Raw genomic sequence first — 21,466 nt, 5'->3', positions numbered from 1 at the left:
ATCTTAACGTCCCTTTTCATTAAACCAATAAATGACAAGTTAGATAAATTAAAGCAGGTTTAACACTGAGTTCAGAAATTACACAAAAAGCGCACTTAAAATGAAATAACATAAATTTTGACAACATGAAACATTATACCTTCAGAGGTAATAATTAACTACTTCTAGTAAGCAGATGTTAATGTCAGAATAGAAAAGGCTTATTAAATGTAATGTTACATTTAAGTAATAGTTAGACTATAATAAGAAATTAATTAAAAGATTTAACAGGCTCAAATACAGCCATATTGAAGCAACTGTAGCTGTTTAATATGTTTTATTATTTTCTTATTTAAGCATTTTACTAACTAAGTAGTTGCCCTTTTTTGGTTTGCGCGCATAGTGTTTTTCCAGATAGATGCAACTTTTAAATAAATGATTACATTGAAGACAGTTTTAGCCAAATAGACTGTCAAAAGTTTCCAAATTTAGGCCTTTTCAAATTACTCTGCAAGCAACTGACTATTTATCCTACATGATTCCTGAATCAGTGGCGAGAGACAAATGACCATTTGACTCAATGTCCGAGATCGTGACAGAAAAAATAGGCTTCGACCAAGAAACCAATCAGTGACCCCTGAAATACTTGAACTATTGCATACATTTAACTTGTACCTGTGCACCAATTTTCAAAGTTATTATATAAACTAGAAATGTGTCCATAGGACATGGGTGTCCCCACCGCGCCACTGTTCTGTCAATCTTATGACTCTAGGTCAAATATTTTTTGAAAACTAAAAATCTTTTACTAAGTAAAGAGCAAGAACTTTACAAATACTGAATAAATCCACAAGCAAACCCCAAGGTGCATAAGTACACATGCTGACCAACATTCTTGTAAACTTTCAGGCCTACAAGTGAAATACTTTTGAGCTATGCATGAACAAGTTGAAAATTGCAAATTTATTCTACTGTAAGTCAAGGGCAATAACTCTAACAAAACTGAAAAAATCCACATGCAAAGTCCCAGGTGCATAGCTTCACAGTGATGTGAATCATTATTCCTGTTATTTAGTGATGATGATCATTATTCCTGTAAAGTTGGTCGATTCTAACTCAGCACTCAAGGAACAAATAACAACATAATGAAACCGTTTTTACTAAGTCAAGGTAAATAACTCTACAAATACTGGATAAATCCACAAGCGAAACCCCAGGTGCAATACTAAATATGCTGAGCAACCTTCCCGTAAGGTTTAATGACTCTATGCCAAATCCTTTTTGAGTTAGATGCTACACAAGTTGAAAATTGCAAAAATTTTCTAAGTCAAGGGCAATAACTCTAAAAATACTAAATGAATCCAGACGAAAATACCCAGGTGCACAACTACACATGCTGATCAACATTCCTGTAAAGTTTCATGACTCTAGGTCAAACACTTTTTGAGTTACATGCGACACAAGTTGAAAATTGCAAAATTTTACTAAGTCAAGGGCAATAACTCTAAAAATACTCAAAATATCCAGAAGAAAATACCCAGGTGCATAACTACACATGCTGATCAACAATCCTGTTAAGTTTCATGACACTAGGTCAAATACTTTTCGAGTTACATGCGACACAAGTTGAAAATTGCAAAATTTTACTAAGTCAAGGGCAATAACTCTAAAAATACTCAAAATATCCAGAAGAAAATACCCAGGTGCATAACTACACATGCTGATCAACAATCCTGTAAAGTTTCATGACACTAGGTCAAATACTTTTCGAGTTACATGCGACACAAGTTGAAAATTGCAAAATTTTACTAAGTCAAGGGCAATAACTCTAAAAATACTCAAAATATCCAGACAAAAATACCTAGGTGCACAACTACAACAGCTGATCAACATTCCTGTAAAGTTTCATGACTGTAGGTCAAATACTTTTTAAGTTACATGCGACACAAGTTGAAAAATGCAAAATTTTACTAAGTCAAGGGCAATAACTCAAAAAATACTAAAAATATCCAGACAAAAATACCCAGGTGCACAACTACACATGCTGATCAACATTCCTGTAAAGTTTCATGACTAGGTCAAATACTTTTTGAGTTATGTGCGACACAAGTTGAAAATTGTAAATATTTACTAAGTCAAGGGCAATAACTCTGAAAATACTAAAAATATCCAGACGAAAATACCCAGGTGCACAACTACACATGCTGATCAACATTCCTGTAAAGTTTCATGACTAGGTCAAATACTTTTTGAGTTATGTGCGACACAAAAGAGAACGGACGGACGGAAGGACAAGGGTAAATCTAAATAACCGCCACTAAAGTGGGGGCACAAAAAACATTTTACATAAATATTTCAAATAAATCAAATAATGAAAATAAACTGATATGTTTTCTGCCAATATATAATTAGATTCAATAACATTTTATTTTCAAGGTTTACTATATATGCCATCATAGCAATACTGTAGTTGAAGGCCAAATCAAACCACAAATATTAATTCTGATTGATTAATTAATCATAAGAGCATGGAAAAACAGTCAATTACAAAATTCCATTTAATATACATGTATACCACACTGATTCAAACATTTCATACTGTACATGGTTTAGGTTATCAGAGCATGCCACTTGAATCAGGTTTTAAATCACTTACCACAAACAATATATTATTTACCACAATATTTCTTTGCACTTTAAATCACTAACAATTTTTTGTTCAACAAATATTTGACAGTTAAAATGAACAATTGAAACAAATGTGCATGTAGTTTCATTAAAAATTCTGGTAATCTAAAAACTAAACCAAACATTTATAAAGACCTATCAAGAAAATCTCAATGATCACAGATTAAATCAACATCACATTTATCATTGTTAACTTTTATCCACTTATACAGGACAATAAGATGAGTTTTATTTCAGGGAAAAATGATACTTAATTGGATCCTATTTACTTCACAAAAATGATTAAATATACATCTATCTTTATACAGGCAATCATTTAATAACACTTTCACATTAACCATTATAAAGAAAATTCACTATGTCAACATAAACCAATTGTGTGAACCAGAACCAATTTTAATGCTTGCATGGTCAATGCCCTGTATGAAAGATAGAGAAGATCCAACAAATAGAAGAGTTTCTTCATGAAGTTTCAGCAATCCAGCCTACAAGACCATGAGGCAATATTAGGAAGATGTTGTACAGAAGATAGAGAAGATTCAACAAATTACTGAAGTTTAAAGAAAAGTTTCTTCATGAAGTTTACAAGAGCATGAGGCAATATTAGGAAGATGTTGTACAGAAGATAGAGAAGATTCAACAAATTACTGAAGTTTAAAGAAAAGTTTCTTCATGAAGTTTACAAGAGCATGAGCAATATTAGGAAGATGCTGTACAGATTAGATAGAGAAGATTCAACAAATTACTGAAGTTTAAAGAAGAGTTTCTTCATGAAGTTTCAGCAATCCAGCCTACAAGAGCATGAGGCAATATTAGGAAGATGCTCAAACCATTTCTTTGTTAATGTTAGCTCCTGACTAGAATCAGTCCTGACTAGTTACATGTACTAGAACAATACTTAATATCTGGACATGGGGCATACACCAAGTATAATGAAGTTATTTTTGTCAAATGTTCAGAAGGCACAATTTAAGCCCTTAACCTGCTTAAACCAAAAGTGATTTCCCTAAACCACCAGTTAACAGCCACATATCAGTAAATACAACATGTCTGTTTTGTCAAATGTGTTCTTTTGTCCCAGTGTAAATAAATAACAAAGATATGACAAGCAAATTTTAATAATTTGACCTTCACTTTCAAGGTCAATTTAAGGTCAATGTCATTTAAAATTATTCAACATGTCAGTTTGTTGTAAGGGTTCTTTTTGTCAAAGTATAAATCAAATCCTTATATAAATTACAAAGTTATGGCAATTTAAGCTAAGGCCAAGGTCATTGATGAGTCATAATCAATTGATTCTGCAAAAAAGGTCTTGTCCTATGGATTATTATGTCCAAGTCTGAAGACAATCCATTCATAAATAACAGAGTTATAGCCAATCATAGCTAAAATCAAGCACAATTTAATCATTTGACCTTGAAGGTCAAGGTCATATATGAGTGAATGTCAAGTTCAGTCTGGTCACCTTGATGGCCTTGTCCAAAGGGTTGTTGTGTCCAAGTATGGAGGCAATCCAATGTGAATAAAATATGACCAATGTAACAGTTTTCGGACAGCAATGGCATTGGCAACTGCAATGGCAACAAAAAAATGACTGTAGCAATTGCTCTTTTTTCTTTGAAAAATTCGAGATACTACACCTACAGTTTACAATAAAATACTAATTTAGATGATAAAAAGTATTGAGATATATAAATGTGTCTGGAAGTAAGACAAAGAGTCTAGACAAACCATCAATCTGACTTTTTCAACTACAGCCAGTCTGTTTTAAGACTGAGGCAAAACAACCAGCAAACTTAAAATTATACTGCTGTAAAAAAACAGAGCCCATTGTGAAAGCCGAGTTAAAGTTCAATGTCAGTAAATGTATGTAACTTTTGGTTGAAATCAGCTACAGAATCTAACTATGCGACAAGTGCAGATCATGTTCAGATGGCACATCTAGCAGTGTCTGATCAGTGATCATGGTCTTTAAATATTTTGAAATTTGCCCTAAAAATGACAGATGGACAAGAACATTTACATTTTTTGTCAAATAAGCATATGCCATCTTAATCCACTTCTATTTTAATATTATGTGATCTTAGAATATTTCTATTTAAAATAACTATATATTATGTAAATACAGATCAATCACTTAACCATATCTAAAAAAGAAGGCATTCCAGTTGTTTAGAAAAAAATCAAATACAGCATTTCTTGAACACTTTCCAAGGTTAAAATCTAAATATAAACTAACTAATGATATTTTGATACTTTCTAAAATCTCAGAAGTCTTCAGGAGCCACTTGTTATAAAATACAGGAAATAATTTCACTTAATGACAGACATCTCTCAATGGGAAAGAAAAAATCTTCCAGAGTGGGAAGTCATTAAATGTAGATTTCTTAAAAAATCAGATTTTAACTTTTAATTGCTGTCTTGTTCATATAATATTATAAAACTCTTGAACACATTCCTTAAAATTTCATTAACTATTTTCCTAAATTTATACTTTAGCACACTGCAAAACAATAAAAAGCCTCTTCAGATCGAATACATTCTTACAAATTGTGATCTGCTGTCCACATACAAATATAAACCTTGGACAAATTGAATCAATAGAATATTCAAATGCCCACAAACAAACCAACATTGAACAAATAGAATATTCTATTGCCCACATACAAATTAACCTTGAACAAATAGAATATTCTGCTGACAACATACAAATTAACCTTAAACAAATAGAATATTCTGCTAACCACACACATGTACAAATATTAACCTTGAACAAATAGAATATTCTGCTGACCAAATACAAATGTAAACCTTGAACAAAAAGAATATTCTACTGCCCACAAACAAATGAAACATTGAGCATATTGAACAAATAGACTATTCTGCTGCCCACAAACAAACCAACATTGAACAAATAGACTATTCTACTGCCAACAAACAAACCAACATTGAACAAATAGAATATTCTATTGCCCACAAACAAACCAACATTGAACAAATAGAATATTCTACTGCCCACAAACAAACCAACATTGAACAAATAGAATATTCTACTGCCCACAAACAAACCAACATTGAACAAATAGAATATTCCATTGCCCATATGCAAACCAACATTGAACAAATAGAATATTCTACTGTCCACAAACAAACCAACATTGAACAAATAGAATATTCTACAGCCCATATGCAAACCAACATTGAACAAATAGACTATTCTGCTGCCAACATACAAACCAACATTGAACAAATAGAATATTCTACTGCCCACAAACAAACCAACATTGAACAAATGGAATATTATGCTGCCAACATACAAACAAACCTTGATCAAATAGAATATTCTGTTCCCTTGATATAAAAATGTTAGAAAAAAAATAGTGTTCTGTCTCCGAGATACAACAAAACTTACACAAACAGCCTTCTTGATTTAATTGTTTTTGCACGTGCTGTTTTGTGCTACATTGTGACGTCATGTAAAAAAACACTTTAAAAGTCTGTACAGCGTTAACGACTGAATTAAAGATATTGGTGTTCGGATTCATTTTCTTAGACCATTTTCTTTTATTCTAGATAGTTTTAACAACAAAATTCAACAAAAAATTGTTTTTTATTTATCACATTTTACAAACAAAATTGCGCCTTTAATGTGTCGGTTTGAAAATACACAGGGAGGTAATAAGAATGATGAGTGCATTGTTGTAGAATAATGCACGCTTCCGACCTTCTTTGTTTATATAGAAAAATTTCCATAGTGTTAGAATTTAACTACACAAAACGCTTCTTGATTGATTTTTTTGCACGTTTCTGTTTGAGCAAATTGTGACGTGATGTAATCAATACTCTAATGACCGTAGAATTCTTCTAACAATCCTAAAATCATCATCATATTCATCACAGAACTTGTTTTTTCCACTCCCATATAGTACAAATGTCTGAAACCATTGGATCATTTCATGATTATAATATTCTTCCAAACCAACAATTTTCATACTTACCATGCAAAGATAAACTACCCACTAGCATTCATGTATGCCATCTAATACTTTTGATAGGATCCAAATTATGAAGAATTACTATAACAAAAATGTCTTTCCATTAGCCAAATTACTAATGTAGTCTTCAGGCATCATCAGTAGTCAAAAAACATAAACTATTTACATATATACCAATTTTGCAGCAATTTTATACCAAAAATGGCACAGCATTTACATTTTGATACTGTGTGTTGTGATATAAGCTGAGATGGAAATACAATTAGTGTACTTCAAACTATAAAGATGTGTCTGTAACATAGGGAAAATATCTAATCAAATTTTTATAAAAAAGTTAGAAAAGCTAAAGGAATTTCAGTTTCAAAGACAAAATTTAACTTAATTTTACAATTTATTGAATCAAATATAAGAATTTAAGTAGGGGAAAAAAGATATAGTGAAACTGCAAAATGAAGCCCCTAGGCAGAAGATATTATTACATGATTTCACAGCATATTTTGTACTAAGAACCATTTGCACTGAACATAAGTTTGGACTAAAGATATTAACGGCATTGAAATTATTTCGGGGCAATTGTTTCCTCTCACACTTTATTACTGCACAGACCTTGGACAGCTCAAATTTTGTAGTAAGAATTCTTTGCACTGCTTAGCATAATTACTGTGCAAGCAAAAAACCATTATTTTGATCAGAGCATTTTTTTTTGTACTCAGAGCATATGTTTTTTTACTAAGCATAGCATTGTACTTTGTACTTAGCATATCTATGTACTGAGTATGTTTTTGTAGCATTGTACAGTGCACATTTTGGCACTGAGCATATTTTTTTTATACGAATCATAATTATTTTTGTACTACAAAGTTTTGTACTGAGCAAATTCTTTACTGAGCATATAATTTGCATTATATTATAGAGATTTGTGAAATTGAGAAATGTTCTTAAAATAAAAGTGACCTTGACAAAGTTCTTTTGATAACAAACATATAACTTTATAGGGTATGTATGTAGTTCTTAGGGTAATACTTGATTTTAAACTGCAGACTAACATTCACAATTAACTGAGATATTATGATTCACTGAGAGTTTTCACAATTCACTTAAATATGATTCATTAAAATATCACAATTCTCTATAATATAATGGAAATTATATGCTCAGTAAAGAATTTGCTCAGTACAAAACTTTTGTAGTACAAAAATATGCTCTGTAAAAAAATATGCTCAGTGCCAAAATGTGCACTGTACAATGCTACATTAGAATTTCAATATTTTTCAATGATGAAAATAATATCAAATGTTAAGAATCGTGAAAAATTGAAAAATAATTAAAGACAGTACACTCATAATACTGAAGGAAAATTTCTCACAGTAAGGAAGTCCATTTTTTCCCCAAACATTTGTAAAATATTATCTGGGCATACAACCCTCCACATGAATATCATTTCTCTTACTTTGAAGAAAACTTTTAACTGCTTTTATAAATCATCAAAGTATTATGTTTTCCAAGCATTTGTTTCTTTAGGGTTAAGTGCCATTTAAATACATTTCAGTCATTTTAGAGTTTGTCTATGAGTGCATGTTTCTACCAGTACTAACCTCATACTCCACATGTAACTGTCAACTTCTCCACACATATCAGTGGAAACAGTATCATTGAGTATATTTAGTCACATTAGATTTCCCTGATTGTGCACTCAGACCAGGTTTACATGTTGGCTTATTTGATTTTTTCATCTTGATATCCCTACAAATGTAAATAGACAATTCCAAAAATGGAAGCTGGACAAGACCATGTTTAAGGTTAGAGTACACCATAAATTGTCATGAAAAAAAGGTTTGCTTCATCCTGAACTCCAACTTACTTTTGTTCAAGTGCTGCCATTTACAGTATACATACCTGGGCATAGATTACGAAAAAATTTATAAACAAAGTATAGGGTTTTGTCTATATTTTAATTCCATGTGTTCAAAAACATTTGGCTTTGCAGGAACTGAACTAGGCTGGCATTGTAATGACTGACCTTATGTCTGCTGGCAGGAAATAATTCAACTAATAAAACTAGTGCAGACCAGCATCAGTCAGCACTGTCTACTATTCTGTCAGTACATAATTTAAATATCTTATCCCTGATATTGAAGAATTGTTTGTCCAAATTGAAAGATGGACAAGTCCAATTAAGATATATAGTGGGGTAAGGATTCAGAAAAACATGATCAAGATATAGATTTTATGTCTGTCTCATTAATAATTCATCTAGCTTGACTTTTGTTCATTGGTTACATGGAATTACCTACAACTTCTGTACATATAAATTGTCTGACATTATAAATATTTAAATTTCACCAGACTTCATTATATATTCTGTGTGAAATCTTAAATTGCTTTGATGCCAAGAAATTTAAGAAGACAAATATAGTTCTATAAGATATGTTTAAAGATCAAAAGCAATCACAATTTTTACAAGCATTTTGAGAGCTTTCTATAATAGCTTCTTCACCATTCAAGCTTCTTCCTTTTTTGTAAATACAAACATTTTGTACATTTTAACACATTAGGACTTTTTCTCTCAATACTTCAATGTCAAAAATTTTGTACAGAGGAGATGACTTAGAGCAAATTGAAAATATAATAATAATGAAGTGAAGCAGCTTTTATGAAAATTAAATCATGATGCAAGATGGCATTGTATTGTGAGCTACATAAATAGTAACTTGACTATCATAACACTCATAAACATCAATAACAGTGTCTGAACATCACTGCCATCATCGTCATCATCAAAACATTATCATTATTATCATCATCATCATTATCATCATCATCAACATCATCATCACCAACATCATCAAAACATTATCATTATTATCATCATCATCATCAACATCATCAAAACATTATCATCATCATCATCATCATTATCATCAAAACATTATCAATGTCATATTATCATCATCATTATCATCAGAACCATCATCATTATCGTCATAACATCATCATCATCATTATAATCATCACAATATCATCATCATTTTTTTTAAAATCATCACCATCATTATAATTATCATAACAAGATCATCATCATCATCATCAAAACATAATCATCATTATAACATCATCAGCACCATCAACTGCATTGTAACTTAGATATCATAACAAGCATCACAACTATGGCATACAGGCATTTTGAAATAATATCTTATATAGTACAAGTATAATTTTCATAAACTGAAAATTGCAATAAACAGACTTAGTATTTGAGCAAGTCAACATAAAAATGTGATTTCTCTTTTTATTAGATATGATATAGTTGAACCGTTGGACAAATTAAAGCAGACATAATACATTATTTTCCGACAGATGTTTTGTGATGAAAACCAATTTATTCCAAATTTGTCTATAGATTCTTGGGCTATTATAGAAATTAGAGGAAAGGCCGGCCTCTATAAATGTGTTTCTACTTTTAACTATAGTAGATATTATTGTAAATAAATGATTTTCCGATAAATTAATTGGAAAAAGTATAGTCTTCAAATGAAGAAAGTCACCCACGAGACTTCACCATGATTAATTATTTTGAAAGAAGAATTTTTTTATGCAATAAACAAAAACAATTCCCTCTTACACTGACATTAGAATCAATTTTCTTACATTTTGCCAAGAAATAAGAAAGAGGAAAGAAAACCGCACACGTTTTATTGTAAAAGCATTTTTTTAATACATTTTTGGAGAATAAAATTTTCCAAAAGAACCATTTTCCCTAGGACACAGATGCTACCTCATTCCATTGTTTTCTCTCAATACCCGGTATGCAGGTGGATAGCAAATGGTGTATTGAGCACAAGTTGTATTTTGGCAGACAAGGACTCAAAAAGAATTCCTGGATTATTTAGAACTAAGCATGTTTTTGCTATTTCTATGCAACAGCCATTTGTAATCTTGGCTCCTCTCATCCCCAGAGGTGTGAGGAAAATACAGGAGAAATAGCCCTTGCTTTTTATCTTCCAGCTGCCCCCATGCTGTTTTTGTCAATGCAAAGGTTCATGTTTTGTACCAAAATCAGCCAAAAGGATATGGTCTGAACTGCAATGTTCAGGGAAACTGGTGGAATTTTAGCAGCTGATTGTTCTCTGCCAGGAAGAAAATTTACACAAGCTGTGCTGTTCCCAACTATTCTCTGTGAGTGGGTGGAGTCTAGGATTACCATCAATAGGTTCATAACTACCAGAACTGTGCTAATCCCCACTGTTCTCTGAGAGTGGGCGGAGTCTAGGGTTACCATCAATAGGTTCATAACTACCCCAGATGTGCTAATCCCCATTGTTCGCTTAGAGTGGGCGAAGTCTAGGGTTACCAACAATATGTTCATAACTACCCCAGCTGTGCTAATCCCCACTGTTCTCTGAGAGTGGGCGGAGTCTAGGGTTACCATCAATAGGTTCAATAATTAACTACCCAAGCTGTGCTAATCCCCACTGTTTTCTAGAGTGGGTGAAGTCTAGGGTTACCAACAATAGGTTCATTACTACCCCAGATGTGCTAATCCCCACTGTTCTCTGAGAGTGGGTGGAGTCTAGGGTTACCATCAATATGTTCATAACTACCCCAGCTGTGCTAATCCCCACTGTTCTCTGAGAGTGGGCGGAGTCTAGGGTTACCAACAATATGTTCATAACTACCCAAGCTGTGCTAATCCCCACTGTTCTCTGAGAGTGGGCGGAGTCTAGGATTACCAACAATATGTTCATAACTACCCGAGCTATTCTGGACTTAAATGCAAGGTACTAACTGTTCTGTTAAAGTGGTTAGTCTGGGTTCATAACTGGTAACCTATTTGAAACAGCACAGGGGTTTTCATTATCTAAATTATGTGAAAACAATAGATATTATCTGTGAGAGGTCCATTGCACACCAACAGACACAGAAAATTAGAACTGATCACCAACAGTTTTTTCACCACTAAAGGAATTTGACACAAACTAAATTTCTATTTTTATCACTGGTGACCTCCGCCTAAAAGTCCAAGATACTTCTTCGCATAATGTTCCTATTTTACACTAGCTGTTAGTAAATTTAAGCTATTGAGCTGAAACCAATCCAAGAAACTTCTATAGATCATGCATACATTGTTAGTGGACCAGCAGAACTTAACAAATTTTAGAGAGAAAAAAATCTAGCAAATAGAAATGTTGAATATTCTATGCTTTTACACCAGTTTCAAATGACCTTGCAAAGAAATAGCTCATAAAATGAGCATTTTAATTCTGACAGTGAATTAAAATAAATAACATCCGCAACCTAAAGTCATTTCTGAAAACTGTTTTCATCTGGGTTTTTGTGTGCTTTTGAAAAAGAAAAGAACAGGCAATTACTGAATGATTAGCCTTTGCCACCAGCATAGAGCCTAAGACTAAGGCAGCCCAGGAACTTTCATTTAACTATGAAATCATTGCATAGTAGGTTAATATCTTCAACAGAAAGCATCCAGAAAGCGAGGGACATACCTTTCGATCAAGTGATCACCAGCTGGAATCTTAACAAGAGGGCCATGATGGCCCTAATATCGCTCACCTGAATATGAATATTCTCCATGACAAGGAACAAGTAATATTGTTAACTATAAATAAAAGCAGATATAAAATCTAAACCTAACTGATATCACAAAGTTCATATTTGCATCATTCTGAAATAGTGCATGTGTATTAAATTAAACGATTGCTACTGCTATGAGAAAACAACAGTTCCATAAGATGTCACTGTTTGCTATACAAATAAATTCTTGGAAGTCAGTGCCTGCTATGAAATTCAATGGTAGGTTCACTCATTGCTATGGAAAGTTAATGTTTGCTATGGAAGTCACTGGTTGCAATGAAAATTTACAGTTTGCTATGAAAAGTCAATGGCTGCTATGAAGTCACTGGTTGCTATGGAAACTAAGCTTTACTTATTGTAGATTAAGAGAAGAATTTTTCTTTTAATTTTTACTATACTGAATACATATCAGGTAAATCTATGTTCCCAAGGGGCGCTGCAATTTTGACCCAAGAGCTATAATATGAACAATTATTGTAGAGGTCCACGAGACAAAGTTTCATTTCAAATATCTAAGCTAAAGCCTCTATAGTATAACAGAAGAATTGTTTTGTTTGTTTTGCCTATATACATATAAGGAAAATCACCACTCCCCCCTGGGGCAGGGCCAATTTAGACTCCAGGGCTTTAATTTCAACAAACTTGGTAGAGACCCAATGCTAAATATCTAAGCTCTAGCTCTTTGGGTTTTTTAAATGAAGATTTTTAAAGATTTTTCTTTCAATTGCCATGGCGACCAGAATTCTGAATGGAATTTAGTTCTTTGAAAAAATTTTAAAGCTGACCTGATCCAAGGAACATTCCTGTAAAGTTTGGATGAAATTGGCTTAGCATTTTATGAGGAGTTGTTGTTTAAAATAAAAGTTTACAGACAGATGGACAGACAGACAAATATTGAGTATTGAGCCAGGCCTGAGCCAGTACGAATTTTCAGTATGACCAGGTTCTAATGATACTCCTGGTAGCTCAAATTCAATGTACTTTGTTAAAATTCAATTTGGACTTTTCCAAATTTTAAGCACAGCAAATCCATGTCACAAATTCAGAGATTAAGGGTTAATGATAAAATAATCTCTTTGTTTAAATTCTTTTGTAAGATTGTGTGAGAAAAAAAAACTATAATGATTTGTTATTTTCAATTCTTAGAAAAAAAGATGCAAAGATAAAATATTTGGATTAGAAGAGATCTGTTAATAGAAATTCTTTTTCTGTTTATTTTTTATTCCTGGAAAATTTTGTTTACATTTTGACTTGCTTTTAATAATCTAACACCAAAGTTTAGAAACTGAGACAATTACTCTCCACATTCTCAACAAATTAAAAAAAAAAGTTTACTTATGACTTATTTCAGCAAATTATCTATAAGCAGTAAGGAGACAAAAATATTAAATGCTAAGAGTCTCCATATTACATATAATAAGCTTTTCAACCTTGTTTATGCTGTGGAACCAGAGGTTTTGTCTGAGATCAAGCAGTTTTTTTCTTAGTCTTCAATTTTTAGCAATTCAACTTTTTCTTAGCCTTTACTTTCAATTAGCCTTCAAACAGCTCTTACCTACTTTTTCTTAACCTTTAAGCATCTCTAAATTAACACTTGCTTAGCCTACAAGAAGTCCAGAAATTTTCTTAACCTTGAGGCAGATATAAATTTTTAATTTCTAACTTTGTCTATTTGGATTCAAGCAGTAAAAGATTTTATTTAGCCTTCAAGCAATTTTAATTTTTATCTAGGCTTCAAGAAAATATAACCACTTCATCTTTTAGCAATTTTATATTTTTGATTCAGCCTTCAAGAAATTATAACTTTCATTTAGCTTTTAGGAAATTTTCATTTTCATTTAGCATTTCAGAAATAATATTTTTATTTAGCTTTCAAGTAATTATGATTTCTATTTATCCTTCAAGTACTCATTATTTTCATTTACCCTTCAATAAATTACATTTTCTATTTTGCCTTCAAGATATTATAAATTTAATATAGCCTTCAAGAATGTTTATTTTTATTTAGCCTTCAAGAAATTTTAATTATTATCAAACCTTCAAGAAATCATATTTTTCATTTAGTTTCATGAAATCTAATTTTTATTGATCAACCTTAAAGAATTTTTTTTTATTTCACTTTCAATGAATTTAAATTTATATGTAGCCTTCAAGAAAATTAATTTCTATTTAGCCTTCAAAGAAATTATAACTGTTATTTTACCTTCCAACTATATACCCTTGGAACTTTCTTTCTTATTATTTAAGCGTTTCCTACTTATACTAACATCTTTAATTAAAATTTGAAGCAAAGCATATGATTATTTGAAAACACATTTGAATCTTATTGTGGGAAAAAAATCTTATAATTTCACTCAAATTGTGATGCAAAGCAGACACTTATATAAACAAATTTACTACATTTTTGTGCCAAAAGATATCTGTATAATTCCAAAGTTAGGAATAAACTGCAGAGGAAATTCTCAGATGATCCTGGAATGAACACAGATGGCAGCCACTGTATAAATTTCAAACTGACATTTTTGAAGAGAGTACACAGAATTGATGTAAAATTTTGGACTGACCTTTTTTCAATTTTGCTGCGTTCCAAACAAGATGTTGACCTTAAACCTGCAAGTGGATGCTTGATAGAAAACAGCTAGGTGAGCATTTCTATCAAATCCAATGACTGGTTATAAAGAAATAATTATAGCTCTAGCTGATGAATAAAGTAACAAAAAATAGAATAAATATATCAACATATAGAAAATTGTATGTAATGTTCTTAGGGTTTCAGCTACTAATTTCAGTTGGAACTTGAAATTTCCTGAATTTCATTAAAAGTGAAGGATTTGTAAATTTCATTAAAATTATGAGATTCCGTATTGAATCACAAACAAAGCAGTTACAAACAATAAATTGCCTAAGACAAAATTTCTTTTTAATACAGAAATGTAATAACTGCTTCAGAATAATTTGGCTTTTTAAGTACATTCAGATTTTGTCAGAAAATAATGCAAGAACATTAATATCACAGCTTGTCATAACAAAACATAGAGAGAATAGTTGTTGCTATTACTGTCTGAGCCTTCAGGAGTCAAATATTATTGTTTTAATGATAAAAGCAGAGTGTGATAAGTAAGGTTGAAAAGTAAAAAAAAATGTATGGAGGGTAATACATGCATATGCCAGTAAGTCAATGGACAATATGAGGACCTTTTGGCTTCTTTGCCATGAGATGGGTTAAAATCATATACAATCTGATGACTTTTTGGTCATCTTTGCCATATTGGTTAAAATTATAGACAACCTTAGGACCTTTTGGTTTCTTTGCCATGAGATGGTTTAAAATCATAGACAATCTGAGAACATTTTGGTTTCTTTGCCATGAGATGGTTTAAAATCATAGACGATCTGAGAACATTTTGGTTTCTTTGCCATGAGGTGGGTTAAAATTATAGACAATATGAGGACATGATGATTTATTTGCCATGAGATGGGTTAAAATTATAGACCATCTGAGGAAATTTTGATTTCTTTGCCATGAGATAGGTTAAAATTATAGACATTTTGATTTCTATGCCATAAGGAGGGTTAAAATTATAGACAATTTGAAGACATTTTGGTTTCTTTGCCATGAGATGGGTTAAAAATTATAGACAATCTGAGGACATTTCGGTTTCTCTACCTTGAGATGGGTTAAAATAATAGACACTATGACGACCTTTTTGGTTTCTTTGCCTTGAGATAAGCTAAATAATATAGACAAATATTAATTATCCCCAAATTCCAGGATTCAGTTAAATTTTATATAATGTACCAGTGAAGACAATATAGAAATGCTTTTACCCAGCAAATTGTCTCTGTAAAAATGACATTCATAATCTAGATGTCTGCTGAACAATGTGACATAGCTGACCAATTATCGTTTAGAAAAAAGACAATATAATCACTTCTGTACAAAATTATTTTTTGATGTCATGAATAACAGCTGAAATTTTTTGTCTAAAAGTTTTAGAACTCAATTCTTTATCATTTGTATTAGAATATTATACTAAGTTATTAAAGATGCAAGTATAATTATTCATAGGCTTAATTAACATAATTGGTAGATAACATTTCAAATTCTTTAAATAAATCAAGAATATACAAGCCTTTAACATTTGTCTTCTCATCTGTTACTTTTTCTATAGCTAATAACTCTAAAGTATGTTGTATTTTCAATATTCTAATACATTGTATATACATGTCTTGCATACATTAATTTTCATAATTATCACAGATGTAGCAAAATAAAACTAGAACTATCACTAAATGTGATTAATACCCCCCCCCCCCCCCCCCCGCAAGACTGCTTCGGAAATGAGGATGTTACTAGTAACAGAATACCTTGTAAAGAATTAAAACAGAGTTATTGTTGTGGGCAATTAAAGATAGTTGTGGTTCTTGTATGTTGCATTTCCTTTCAATGTGGTTGGCCATTGATGAAGTTTTATTGGATTACTCTGTAAGAAGTCCAGAAAGACAAGGAAAAGGAACGAAGGGCAATAACTCTATAAATACTGAAGATTGAGCTATGGCTATTGTACACTGCACTTCCTTTCATTGCGCTTGACTATTGTATGAAGTTGTATTGAATTCCAACTACTAGTTTTCAAGTTATGCACTGGACAAAAAAGAAACAAAAGCAATAACTGTAATTAGTCCAAATAGAGTTATTGTTCTTGTGCACTGCACTTCATCTCACTGCCCTTGACCATTGTATAAAGTTTCATTGAATTCCAACCATTAATTTTCAAGTTATGCACTGGACAATAAAAAGTAACAAAGGGCAAAAACTTTTAAATTAGTTAAAAAAGAGTTATGCTTTCTGTGCACTGCACTTCCTCTCAATATACTTGACCATAGTATGAAATAGTTTTGAATTCAGACTAGTAGTTTTCAAGTTATGCTCTGGACAAGAAAAAAGCAATGGAAAAGTAACAAAGGGCAATTACTCTATAATTACTCTGAACAGAGTTATAGTTCTTGTGCTTGACCATTGTATGAAGTTATTTTGAATTCCAACCAGTAGTTTTCAAGTTATGCTCCAGACAAGGAAAAGTAACAGAGGGCAGTAACTCTGTAATTAGTCAAAATGGAGTTATGGTTCTTGTGCACTGCACTTCCTCTTATTGTGCTTGACCATTGTATGTAGTTGTTTTAATTTCCAACCAGTATATTTTAAGTTATGCTCCAGACAAGGAAAAGTATCAAAGGGCAATAACTCTGTAATTTGTCAAAATGGAGTTATAATTCTTGTGCACTGCATTTCCTCTTAATGTGCTCGACAACTGCATGAAGTTGTATTGAATTCCAACCGGTATTTTTAAAGTTATGCTCCAGACAAGGAAAAGTAACAAAGGGCAATAACTCTGTCATTAGTCAAGATGGAGTTATGGTTCTCATGCACTGCACTTCCTCTCAATGTGCTTGACCATTGTATGAAGTTATATTGAATTCCAACTAGTAGTCTTCAAGTTATGCTCCGGACAAAAAAAAGCAATCGAAAAGTAACAAAGGGCAATAACTCTGTAATTAGTCAAAATGGAGTTATGGTTCTTGTGCATGGCACTTCCCCTTATTGTGCTTAGCCATTGTATGAAGTTGTTTTGAAATCCAACCAGTAGTTTTCAAGTTATGCTCCGGACAAGGAAAAGTAACAAAGGGCAGTAACTCTGTAATTACTTTAGATAGAGTTATGGTTCTTGTGCACTGCACTTCCCCTTATTGTGCTTGACAATTGTATGAAGTTGTTTCGAGTTTCAACCAGTAGTTTTCAAGTTATGCTCCGGACAAGGAAAAGTAACAAAGGGCAGTAACTCTGTAATTAGTCCAGATGGAGTTATGGTTCTTGTACACTGCACTTCCTCTCAATGTGCTTGACCAATGTATGAAGTTATTTTGAATTCCAACCAGTAGTTTTCAAGTTATGCTCCGGACAAGGAAAAGTAACAAAGGGCAATAACTCTGTAATTAGTCAAGATGGAGTTATGGTTCTTGTGCACTGCACTTCCTCTTATTGTGCTTGACCATTGTATGAAGTTGTTTTGAATTTCAACCAGTACTTTACAAGTTATGCTCCGGACAAGGAAAAGTATCAAAGGGCAATAACTCTGTAATTTGTCAAAATAGTGTTATTGTTCTTGTGCACTGCATTTCCTCTTAATGTGCTTGAAGATGTCATGAAGTTGTATTGAATTCCAACTAGTAGTTTTTAAGTTATACTCCTGACAAGGAAAAGTGACTCCTATATACCCCCCCAAACTTCGTTTTTGGGGGTATAATAAAAGAGATGAATGTTCAATGTACTTTCCTAGATTTTAAGATTAAGATTTAATTTGGCTTCTTCATTAATAACATAATTAAGAAAACTCTCAATTCTGCCACTCAAATCTGCTTTACACGGAGTGCAAACTTTATCCTGAAGGCCCATATATTGCCAGAATATTATTTTATTCCAAATATTCTTAAATCAAATTGATACATTTCTTTAAATTTAAGACTATAAAAAACCTCAATACAGTTTTTTTATTTGTCTTATTTCTACTATATGAAGGAGCCAAAATACTTTGGAAGCACAGAGTTAACACATAGGACCAAAAAAAACAACAACAAATGTTGTTAACTCATTGTGACAAATATTTCAAGTCCTTGTAATGAAATAAAGATGTGTATTACGTACCACAGACTGTTGGGTGATCTACATACAAAAACTTTGTCCGATACTGCTACAGCTTTTTCTGAAAATAGAAACAAATGGGCTATATTGTCAATTTATAAAGTAAAACAATCAGAAAGAATAGGTTCATTTTGTTGTCTAACTTGTTTTTAAATGGTTACTTTTGTTGTTAATCTTCTTCTGTTGCCAAACTAAACTATCTGTGGGAGGAAGGAAAATGCTGAATGCTTCATCCTGTCTCAGTCTTGATCTATCTAATACAATGTACATTAAATTTCATTGTTGTTTTGGTTTTAGCCACACAGATCTGGGGATAAGCTTTTCTGTTGAGTGACTCTCTGTACATTTAATTTAGGCAAGAATACATAGCATATGTTAAGACTTAAACCCACAGCATTGAGCCAGTGGCTGAAAGTCAGAGCCAGTGGTTGAAAGTCAGATACAGTGGTTGAAAGTCAGACCTAGTGGCTGAAAGTCAGAGACAGTAGTTGAAAGTCAGAGCCAGTGGCTGGAAGTCAGAGCCAGCGATTTAAAGTCAAAGCAAGTGGTTGAAAGTCAGAGCCAGTTATTGAAAGTATGAGCCAGTTGCTGAAAGTCAGAGCTAGTGGTTAAAAGTTAGAGCCAGTGGCTGAAAGTCAAAGCCAGTGGTTGAAAGTCAGAGCAAGTTATTAAAAGTCAGAGCTGGTGGCTGAAAACCAGAGCCAGTGGTTGAAAGTCAGAGACAGTGGTTGAAAGTCAGACCCAGTGGCTGAAAGTCAGAACCAGTTATTGAAAGTCAGAGCTGGTGGCTAAAAACCAGAGCCAGTGGTTGAAAGTCAAATACAGTGGATGAAAGTCAGACCAAGTGGCTGAAAGTCAGAGACAGTAGCTGAAAGTCAGAGACAGTGGTTTAAAGTCAGACCCAGTAGCTGAAATTCAGATTCAGCGATTGAAAGTCAGAGCAAGTGATTGAAAGCCAGAGCTGGTGGCTAAAAGTTAGAGCCAGTGATTGGAAGTCAGAGAATGTGCTGAAAATCAGAGCCAGTGGTTGGAAGTCAGAGACAGTGGTTGAAAGTCAGAGCCAGTGGTTGAAAGTCAGAGCCAGTTATTGAAAGTCAGAGCCAGTTGCTGAAAGTCAGAGCTAGTGGTTGAAAGTTAGTGCCAGTCAGAGCTGGTGGCTGAAAACCAGAGCCAGTGGTTGAAAGTCAGATACAGTGGTTGAAAGTCAGACCCAGTGGCTGAAAGTCAGAGACAGTGGTTGAAAGTCAGATCCTGTGGTTGAAAGCCAGAGCCAGTGGCTGAAAGCCAGAGACAGTGGTTGAAAGTCAGAGTTGGTGGTTGAAAGTCAGAGACAGTGGTTGAAAGTCAGAGCAATTAGTGGTTGAAAGTCAGAGCCAGTAGCTGAAAGTCAGAGACAGTGGTTGAAAGTCAGACCCTGTAAATGATCTTAGTCATGGTCGCCCCATTGAATTTCCTTGTATAATGACAATATACCAGACTCAACACTTGCTATTGATAACTCACTCATATATGTGTAATTATTTTGTAATACATAAATATATTGAAAGAGAACTGAAATTTAATTATTGAGGATAAAGATGCCCATAAACCACTCAACAGAATAATATTATATTCATCTAACAAAACGTGGAAAAAACGACTTCCAGACTGCCAGGAAGAAGTGACACTTTAAATAGCAACCAATTGTATTTTGATAAAAAAAAATTATTCTAACAATTTTGGTGGAGGGTTACTTCTGAGAATTAATATCAAAATGAGACTAACAGTTTTTGACATGGAGATTATAAAAATATTTTCATATTGGTTGCTATGGCAAAAGAAACAACAACAAGAGTTCTGGATAGAATAAAATTCTTTAAACAACACTGAAAGAAAATCACCAAAAGAAAAAATTTAAGAAGTTATTGATTATATTCAAGGACAGTAAAGATGGATGAGATGGGATGGGGTTTGGGATTGAAGATTTGGATGGGATGGATGGCACAATAACTAAATTTCTGCAACTTGTGTCCTAGTGAGACCTTTCATTTTGCTTTGTTTAGAGTAAATTAACTCTATAAAACTGTATTCAGATATTCATCAAGTTTCAACCTAGTGATGCTTTATTTTTCTTTTTTATTTTGTTTTTGATATAATTTATTTATATATATTATCTGATTCTAGGAATTACTGTATATTGTGTTAACAAGGCTTTCTATAGGTAGATCTCTCTCTGACAGATAATTGATTATATCATTATTGATGCAATCTGCTACATTTTTTGTCTAATTATAAATTGATTTCATCTACAATGTTATTGATACAAAGTAAACAGTTTGGCAGCTTATTAAAGTAAAGACAATTAAGTATACAAGTTTAACTCTCTACATACATAACATAATCTTTATTTCTCCCAATACATGTAAGCATGCAAATATTTTCATTGAAAAATAATTATAAGGACATCATTTTTTTGATGATTTGGTTGACTTAAATATGTTTAAAGCTGCATGTCCCAACTTTGTGATGATGCACT

The 21,466-nt window shown here is 32.5% G+C and overlaps 1 protein-coding gene across 2 annotated transcripts in view; it reads right to left on the bottom strand.

The window, feature by feature from the left end:
- Positions 1-21,466, bottom strand: part of LOC132722912 (heparan sulfate glucosamine 3-O-sulfotransferase 5-like) — a 128,792-nt gene that overhangs the window by 91,877 nt on the left and 15,449 nt on the right. Inside the window, exons 2-3 of one of the 2 annotated variants that reach the window (XM_060707529.1) lie at positions 18,955-19,012; positions 8,258-8,405 (exon numbers count right to left, since the gene is read on the bottom strand). The gene's annotated coding sequence lies outside the window, so the exon portion shown is untranslated. The remainder of the gene's footprint in view (positions 1-8,257; positions 8,406-18,954; positions 19,013-21,466) is intronic. The other variant, XM_060707528.1, reaches the window with a different exon arrangement.

The sequence above is a fragment of the Ruditapes philippinarum genome, unplaced genomic scaffold (genome assembly GCF_026571515.1).
Source record: "Ruditapes philippinarum isolate M1 unplaced genomic scaffold, ASM2657151v2 ctg2494_1_1_1_1, whole genome shotgun sequence".
Taxonomy (NCBI): domain Eukaryota; kingdom Metazoa; phylum Mollusca; class Bivalvia; order Venerida; family Veneridae; genus Ruditapes; species Ruditapes philippinarum.
Note: the sequence above shows the minus strand (reverse complement) of the source record. Positions and strands in the feature narration are given on the sequence as shown.